Consider the following 10,426-nt stretch of genomic DNA (forward strand, 5'->3'; position numbering starts at 1 on the left):
TGCAGATTTCGTAATTGCAAACATAGTTTCCTGAGATGACCAGCCGTGATTTCTCTCTGGTGCAGCGGTTCTTGAACTTTACACGCCCTCTCCCTTTATGATAGTCAAATATTACGCGACCGCTTATCGTCATATAACACAAAATTTGTTGGCAAGGTATAGGTTATGGCTGTCGATGAGAGAATTCTCAAATATGGAAATTGGACTCTACACAGGGTCATCACTAGAGCCCGACCGATATTGGATTTTTAAGCCGATACCGATAAAACCGATATCCAGTACCTTCACCGATAACCCCGATATATTCAGCCGATATTCAAAAGATATGGAATCTTGCTCAAGGCGCATATTTAACACCTCAAGAGTATTTCTTTGAATAGATTTACTGCCATTGCCATGCTTGAACATGAAATGAATGATCTATAATAAATATTAGGGATGGTGTGAACGTGAGGTTCACGTTCGCGTTCTGTGTGTGAACCTCCGATATTTAGAGGTTCGCGTTCACAAACGAACCTCGGTAGGTTCTGCACTGTGAACCTTTTTCATATATTACGATTTTCACTTCATCATCACATCTTTATTGCATTTCAATTGCGGGCAATTCTATGCATGGCGTTGGCAGCATAAAAAAATTCAACGCTAAACGAGCATGCACCTTGACCATCTCAAAAATTTTACTTGCTTTGTTACAAACGTTTGCTCGAAATATCCAGCTTTCCGTTTGTGAATATTTAGTGACTCTCTGCTGTGAGCTTGACCCGCAATCTCACAAAATCAAGGGCGAAATAGACTACGTGTATCGATAGTCAGCGAATGATGCTTGTTCAACCAATTAACGAAATTGATGTCGTTGTTTGATGTAAAAAATCTAGCAGGCGTACGGGGTCAATCTTAATTTCATATGTTTATTGTATCATAAAATCCAAATCCGTGCGATTGGAGTGTTGGCTACTGCTGTATAACTTGTTAATGGGGTAATACCGGTAGCAAGTATAGAAACCCTCTGCTTCACTATCAACGTAGCAATACTCAAATTCCGAATACATTGTACGGCCAGGCCTTGACCGTTAAGGCGTAAGCATATATTCCCTTGCAAGTCCTCGTCGAAATTGCTGGCAAAGCGATGGAAGACATCGATTTTCTGGGATGATTATATAAATTAATTGCCCCAGTTGATACATCTGGTGACGTTTAAAACGTCAATATGTAGGGTTCAGCATTGTGGCATTATGTGGCCCGAGTCGTCGCTAGGTATAGTGTACATTAATATAGGCTATCACTTCACTGAAATGTAGGGTTGGAATTAGCAATATGACGTCACGTGACGTCATGAGGTTCACGTTCTGGTTCACACAGAACCTTTCAAAAAGGTTCGCGTTCACACGAACCTGAACCTTTCAGAGGTTCACACCATCCCTAATAAATATGTCAATAGCACCAATCCAGCAGTTGCAGATTACAGTTCACAAAGCATAATTTCTCGCCCCTTTCTCCAAGAAGTGAACTTCTGAGGTCTTCATAAATGATGTATATAGTACTAAACACAGCGAGTAGTCTTTCACTTGGTACCATAGTTAGTGGCAGAGCAAGAATTGGAAATCTTTATTTATTTCGGTTTCACCACTCCGCTGCAGGGGATCTTTCCTTCAATGGTTCCACCAAATATTTATATTCTTCTGGCAGTGCACCTGGAGCCTTCAGCACATCATTAACAAACAGCTGAAGAGAATGTGCAAAACAACTCACATTGTTCGCGTCTGCTACTGCTCCACCCATTCCCTTGGGCCTTGACCATGACCAGCATTTCAGCAATCAACTTATCAATATTTGACGCTCTTTTATCAGCATTGGCCCATGCCATCATAGAATCAAAGATTATCGTGTGAATTGTTGCCAATGCCAAATGCCAAATGCCAAAAAAGCATACTTCCAAAAAAGATTCGAAGAGTGCTCCAAAGATCCCAAGAACACATGGAAAACCATTGGAGAAATTATCAACCTAACTAAAGGTAATGCTCCCAAGAGTACAGATGACATCCAGCTACTCGAGAATGGCAGCGTTATCAAAGACCAGCTTGCAGTAGCAGAAAAGTTCAATCAGTATTTTTGCAACATTGGTCCGGATCTTGCAGCTTCAATACCGAACTCCTCCGATGACTTTCTCTCGTACTTGAGTCCTGGCCCTCAGAAATCCATTTTTCTTGAGCCGACAAGCAAAGGAGAAGTTGCGATCGTATTATCTGAAATGAAAAGTAACAAAGCAGTAGGACCCGATCTCATCCCAACTCACTTTCTGAAGCTAGTCTTTAATATTATTGGTGATGTTATATGCATTTTCTTTAATGAGTCGATACGTCTAGGCATTTTCCCAGATGCACTGAAAACTGCCAGAGTAATGCCAGTGTTTAAGAAAGGCTGTAAAAAGCTAATTTCTAACTACCGACCAATATCTGTTTTGCCAAATCTTGCCACGGTTTTTGAGAAACTGATTGACTGCCGACTTAAGAACTTTTTTGAATTGAATTCAGTACTGTCTCCGACTCAGCATGGATTCAGATCCAACCACAACACCAACCATGCAATACTATCAATTGTAACGGACTATTACAAAACCATCAAGCAAAAAGAAAGTGGCTGCAGCATTTTTATCGATCTCCGCAAAGCTTTCGACACTGTTAACCACAGAATCTTAAGATACAAGCTAGAACACTATGAGATCAGGGGTATTGCAGCAACTCTACTTGAAAGCTACCTGGCAAACCGCAAACAATTTGTTAAACTGGGGACATTAAGAACGACTACCAGAGATATTACTTGTGGAGTGCCACAAGGCTCAGTCCTTGGACCGACTTTTTTCCTCATTTATATTAACGACATTGTTAATGCATCTTTATTCCGCACAACGCTATTTGCTGATGATACTCACCTCTTCATAACCTCCAACACTGTCGATGATTTGCATGCATCTGTGAATAGGGAACTCCCAAAAGTGTCGAGATGGCTGCAAGCAAACAAACTAAGTTTGAATGCAGATAAGACCGAGATGCTCGTTTTAAATAATGCCAGTCATAATTTCACTGTGAACATCAATCATAAACAAATCTCAATATGTGACTCAGCAAAATATCTCGGCGTCTCCATTGATTCCAAATTGTCTTGGAAGCAGCATATTGAATGCACAATATCAAAACTAGCTCGGTGTGTGGGAATAATGACCCGTCTCCAATCTTTGGTTTCCAGATCAGTACTACGAACCATCTACTTCTCTCTTTTCCACTCGCATCTGCAATATGGAATCGTAGTATGGGGAAATGCATGTACAACATTTTTGCGCAGAATTCGAACCCTGCAAAACCGTGCGATACGGCTGATCTCATCTGTACCTTTACGTACCAATTTATAGCCTTACTACCGTAAGCATCGAATTTTGCGAGTTGATGAACTGTATCGCTTCGAAGTATCAAAAGTTGTTTACAAATATTTTTCCAATAGTCTCCCTCCTGTGTTTGATGACTTTTTCATACCTGCTAAACATGTCCATTCCCATTACACGAGATCTTCGTCTGAAGCAGTGATTCCCAACCGCGGCCCTGAGGGCCGCATGCGGCCCCCAGCTAGGCTTCTTGCGGCCCCCACAAAAATATTGAGAAATCGATTTATGAAAAAAAAATACATTTTTAAAATACTCTTGCTTGGCTTGGAGTCTGGAGTTTTCAATTAGGATTGCAGGAAAGTTGTGAGTAGACTGCTAAGATTACGTCACTGCTGTTTCAATGCAATGGGCCCTAACTTTCCAGTTGAACAGGAAGTACCTGTAGAAATAGGTATAGATATAAGGTATTGACAGGACCGTAACTGCCGCACCCCAAGCCCCCCAATTGGGGAGAGCGAGCTCGAAGGGGGCCCAAAATTATTTACTGAATTAGCATAAATTATAGAGTATTTTATGAAATTTTATGCAACTTTTTCAACGATTTTTCGCGCTGCGCGCGATTTCATGTTTCCAAGTACCTTAATTATTATGTACTCTTCGACCAAGATAAAATACGCAAGATTTATAGAAGTGGGCATATCGGCGTTGGCCATTACCGCGCCACGAAGCACGAAGACACATAAAGTTTTAGGCCATGTAACATGCGACTCCAAGCAGTGTGCCAGAACGATCGGCTGCGAGAAAACCTTGGCCGAAAAAGACTGCCCTTACGCTGACCGAAAACTTCGTTATGTATATTCAAAATACATGCAGGTATAATTGACCATAGGCGCCTAAATGACTGGCGCCGAATGTTCCCGTCTTGGTAATCTGAACGTCACGAGACAAATAGGCTACTATCCCGCAGGGAAGAATTATATGCCAGTGAAGAACTACCAAGTTGAAATCGTGTGCATCTTTTAGTTTGGTACGTTTGGGCGATTCTATATTTTTTGATATAGCAGACTGGAGGTCACGAAATAACAAATAACATCATGTAACGAAGTCGTACCAACGGCTCCGCCTGTCCGAATATGTTTAATTATTATTTACGGGCCCTACAGTTTCCAAGACACCTCACTCAGCTCTACCGGTAAATCTGAATACGTGAGCAGAGAGGTCAAGTAATTGATAGCAATATATATGCAATTCCCGATCTTATTGACCTATTTTCTTTTGAATTATCGAAAATTTTCGCGCTCCACGCTGTCTCACTAAACGGGGATCCTCATTTCGTGGCAGAAGCGAACAACGGCACGGGGGGTCGGTTTATCACCCTATGGGAGCTCAAGATCCAAGTGTTTTGGGGGTCTGACGAAGTGCTGTTTCGTTCCTGCCAACGGGTATACGCCAGAAGATGTTTAATTATTATTGAGTGGTCCTACCTTTTCAAACACAACTCACTCGGCTCAACCGGTCAATCTGATTACGTGAGCAGAGAGAAGATAAAAATTGATACCAATATTGCAATTCCCGATTATATTGACCGATTCAATCATGAATTATAGAAATTTTTCGCGCTTCGCGCGATTTGTCAAGATGAGGTGCCTAAAACGTACAGCCGATTTAGATGATAAATAGCGGTAAACAGCCATCTAGCCTGAAGGATCTGGGGGCTTCGAAGTTCGGTTTATCACCCTATGGGGGGCCAAGAGAAACCTTTTTTTTTGAGGGGGGCTGACGAAGTGCTGTTACGGCCCTGGGTATTGACAACTAATTTACGGATAGATGTGCAACAAGTGACTCACGATTGAATACATTGAGATGCGTACTGCTTAGCCGGCAAAAAGCAGCATAATTGGTAGTCAGGTCGCGACCCTAGCGTCCGAATAATTTGATATGTCGGTGTTTATCGAAAGTAAGTGTCGCACTGATTCCAAAAATACGAATTGAAATCTCACCAGGGCAATAAAACTACTCCGAAATAGCCAGCAAAGGTTGATTGTTCTGAACAACGGGAGCGCGGCAACAGAATGGCCAATGGCGTCAAGCGAATGATCGGAACAATGCCAATTTTCATATTTTGGTGACTATTTGGGGCTCCTTTCATTGCCCTGGTATTTGTGCGGCCCCGGCCGTACTCTGAAATTCTAAATTTGGCCCTGCCACCGAAAAAGGTTGGGAACCAATGGTCTAAAGGAAACGTCTACTTACCCCAACCCAATAGCAACCTAACTAAGAGATCTATCGACTACTCGGGGCCTATCATCTGGAATGCATTACCATCACATATCCGTGAATTGCCTTATAATAGATTCAAAAAAGCCCTACTTGATCACCTCTTGTCGTTACACTAACACTGTTGCCCTACCCCGCCCAGACATTGCTTCATTGATCATTTGCTACCATTGTTTAATTTTTTTTCTATTTCCCTTTCCTAACTGAACACTTTTTTACAGCCAGACTGTTCTGAGTCAAGTGTACCTGTTTGATGCTGGTGTGATCAGACTAGATGACCTTCACGGTCTTATCGATCATTCCTATCTAATACCGAATACTGTGCACGCATATTTTCTGTACCACCATCACTGCCGTTTGTTATGTATTTTGGTTCGATGAAAAATAAAGACTCTCTCTCTCTCTCTCTCTCTGCTCCACTTTTGCTTGATTTTCTTGCACTCTAGTCTCGCATATTCCCCAGCATGGTGGCCGCTCAGGCCTTAGTCAGATGACTTCATATATTACTAGTATTTTTTGCTTTGTTGCCTTGGCTTGTGAGCTTCTTACACAGACACCACCAGCACTATCTACAGAAAATTGTTTCGACGCGGCGCTTTTCCATCACGAGGGTCAGTTCAGCATGAATGAAGTTCTCATTTCTCTGATCGATAGAAATCTTCTGCAGACAACCATCCGTTCAGCTGCGCTCTGTCTTTGGTATTCGATCACTGCAGGGGGACTCCCACGAAGTCACTGGGGCATAACGGTGAAAGTATATCTCTCACATAGGCCTACTGGCCTGCATGCACTATGCAGCTTGGCCATTTATTTTTATAATTTACCGACATGCAGTGAAGACCTCACATCTTCTCTGACTCCCTACCACCTTGTTGTGACGTCACGAAAATGACCGATATTTTTTTACCTCCAATGGCCGATACCGATATTTCTCTCCAAGTGTGATATCGACTCGATATTATCGGCGAGCCGATAATCGGTCGGGCTCTAGTCATAACTATGAATTGCAGGTAAATCACGCGAACCGTGAAAATTTTTTCCAGTTAACCCTAACCCAGCTTCACCCCTTCAGATTCTTTAACGCCCCTCAGTTTAGTGAACAATGCTGTCGTACTGAGATCACGAGTATAATTGAGTATAAACCAGTGCGCATTTTTGTTCTAGTCGCGCCAAGCGCGATATAATTTTCAAGCTGATGATTTCATGGTGTCAAATATATTAGTACTTGCATATATTATACTACAAAGCGCACTCAGCGTCCTGATCAGATTTACCGGCATATCTAATGAAGACCGTGTATTTAAGTCAGACACCAAAACTGCATGTGTCTTGGCGCGTGATGCCGGTGCCGAAAATTCCCACAACAGCAGGTAGCACACCCCAGACCAGGCGTGTGAAACTCAGGTTGCGTCGCCAGTCGGATTCCAACGTTCAAAAAATATCGATGAGGTGTGATATCAAGTCATATGGTGAAAATGCATATGAAATATGAAGAACAATTTAATGAACACGGATTCGGTAAATATAAAGACCGAAACCATGTGAAGTAGGGTTACCATATTCTTTGAATCTGAAAATAGGACACTTTTTAAATAATTTCAAACTCACAATAAAAAAATCCGGAAAGTCAGTGAATTTATTGGGAGTTTGTAGTTGGTCGATTCAAAAAAAATATAAGGAAATAAGGATTTTCTCACTCGACCCCACTACCACTGCGCTATCTCGCCACGACCATAACCTCAGTTGCATTTTAACATACATTTAACCGAGATTTTCAAAAAAGAAGATCAATTCTCAAATAAGAGCACGTTTGGGCGTCCTCCGACGACACCTTCAAAAATGTCAAAAAAGAGGACAAATCCTGTTCAGAGAGGACGTGTGGTAACTAGGGATGGTGTGAACGTGAGGTTCACGTTCGCGTTCTGCGTGTGAACCTCGGAAATTTTGAGGTTCGCGTTCACAACAGAACCTTGGTGGGTTCTGCACTGTGAACCTTTTCGTAAATTGTAATTTTCACTCCATTATAAGATCTCTGGCTCAAATTTATTGCATTTCAACTGCGGGCCACTCCATGCATGGCGCTGGCAGCACAAAAAAAATAAACGCTAAACGAGCATGCACCATGCGCCTCGACAACCTTAAAAGTTTTACTTGCTTTGTTGCAAAAATTTTCTCGGAATAACCAGCTTTCCGTTTATGAATATTCAGTGACTCTCTGCTGTGAGCTTGACCCACAATCACACAACACCACGAGCGATATACGTAGTCAGCGAATGATGCTTATTCAACCAATCAATGACATTGATATCGTCTTCTGATGTAAAAAATCGAACGGGCGTACGGGGTCAATCTTGACTTCATATCTTTACTGTATCATTAAAACCAAATCCGTGCGATTAAGGTGCTTGCTACTGCTGCATAACTTGTTGTTGTTTGTGGTATCGGTAGCGAGTATAGAAACCCGTTGTACACTCTGCTCAATATCAATGTAGCAATACTCGGACTCCGAACACATTGTCCGGTCTGGCTAAGACCGTTGAGGCGTAAGCTTATATTCCATGTTGGCAAAGCGACGGAGTGTATTGATTTTATGCAATTATTATAACTAGAGCCCGACCGATTATCGGCTCGCCGATAATATCGAGTCGATATCACGCTTGGAGAGAAATATCGGTATCGGCCATTGAAGGTGAAAAAATATCGGCCATTTTCGTGACGTCACAACATGGTGGCTGGGAGTCAGAGAAGTTGATAGAAGACGTGAGGACGATAAATTACAAAAATAAATGGCCAAGCTGCATATAGTGCATACTGCATACAGCCAGTAGGCGTGCCTATCTGAAAAATATTATAGATAACTAACCACCGTTATGCCCCACTGACTTCGTGGGAATCCCCCTGCAGTAATCGATCATCAAAAACAGAGAGCAGCTGGATGAATATTGAATAGTTGTCTGCAGAAGATTTCAATCAGTAAGAGAAATGAGAACGTCAATCATGCTGGACTGACCCTCGTGATGATAGAGAAAAGCGTCGCATCGAAACATTTCTCTGAAGATTGTGCTTGTGCTATTGGTTCGCTACCAACAGAGCTAATTATACCAGTAGTGTATGAAGTCGTCTGACTGAGGCCTGCGGGGCCACCATGATAGGAAATATGCGAGCATAGAGGGCAAGAAAATTAAGCAAACGTGGAGTAAAGCCAATGATTGATACGAAAACTTTCCATGATGACATTGGTCAATTCTGACAAAAGAGCGTAAAATATTAATCAATTGATTGTTGAAATGCTGGTCGTCGTGGTCAAGAAGGCCCAAGGGGGATGGGTGGAGCAGTTGCAGACGTGGGCAATTTGAGTTGTTTTGCACATTCTCTTCAGGTATTTGTTAATGATGTGCTGAAGGCTCCAGGTGCACTGCCAGAAGAATATCAATATTAACATCAATATTTGCTGAAACCATTGAAGGAAAGATCCGCTGCAAGGGAGCGGTGGAACCGAAATGAAGAAAGATTTCCAATTCTTGCTGTGCCACTAACTATGGTACCAAGTGAAAGACTGCTCACTGTGTTTAGTACTATATACATAATTTATGGAAGACCACAGAAGTTCACTCCTTGGAGAAAGAGCCGAGAAATTGTGCTTCGTGAACTGTAATCTGCAACTGCTGGATTGGTGCTTTTGATATATTTTTATAGCCCCTAGATCATTTATTTCATGTTCAAGCATATCAATGACTGTAAAGTTGTTGATATAAATGCTCTGAGGTGTTAAATATGGGCCTTGAGCTAGATTCCATATCTTTTGAATATCGGCTGAATATATCGGGGTTATCGGTGGAGGTACTGGATATCGGTCTTATCGGTACCGGCTCAGAAATCCAATATCGGTCGGGCTCTAATTATAACCTTTGATTACCGCGGTTGATACATTTAGCGACGTTTAAAACGCCAATATGTACTTCAGCATTGTGGCATTATGTGGACCGAGTCTTCGCTGGTATCTTGTACATTAATATAGGCTATCACTTCATTGGAAGATAGGGTTGGAATTAGCAATATGACGTCACGTGACGTCACGAGGTTCACGTTCGTGTTCACACAGAACCTTTCAAAAAGGTTCGCGTTCACACGAACCTGAACCTTTCAGAGGCTCACACCATCCCTAGTTGATACATTCGACGTAGGCCTACTTCATCATTGTGACATAATGTGGCCTGAGTGGTCGCGCTATAGGTATCGTGTACATTACGATATCATTTCACTGAAATGTAGGGTTGGAATTAGTAATATGACGTTCATAGATTTACTTTCGCGTTCACACAGAACCTTTCAAAAGTGTTCGCGTTTACAGGAACCTGGACCTTTCAGGGGTTCTCACCATCCCTAATTTCGAGACTATTTTCATGACAGAATACGTTGATTATTCACCGCAGCCCTATTTGAGCTACAGATAGAGTCAAATGACAGCTATCTAATCACTAGGGCGATTTTTTTGACGTGTCACAATTCGTCAAAATTGTTTACAAAGCAGTGTTGGGATGACTCGAGTCATGACTTGACTCGAGTCAGACTCGAGTCACCTTTTTCGTATGACTTCACTTGACTCGGGTCACTTTGCTAAAATGACTTGACTTGACTTGACTCGGCGTATCAGAAATGTGGATTGACTCGTGACTCGGAGCAAAATGCACGAGTCAATTTCAAGTCATCAAGTAAAAATCACCTTATCTTGCATCTTGCATCTTGTTCGCCAAACTTTTGTGTAACCCATGA

This window comes from Botryllus schlosseri, chromosome 4 (assembly GCF_051294905.1).
Source record: "Botryllus schlosseri isolate E-star chromosome 4, Bs_hap1, whole genome shotgun sequence".
NCBI lineage: Eukaryota > Metazoa > Chordata > Ascidiacea > Stolidobranchia > Styelidae > Botryllus > Botryllus schlosseri.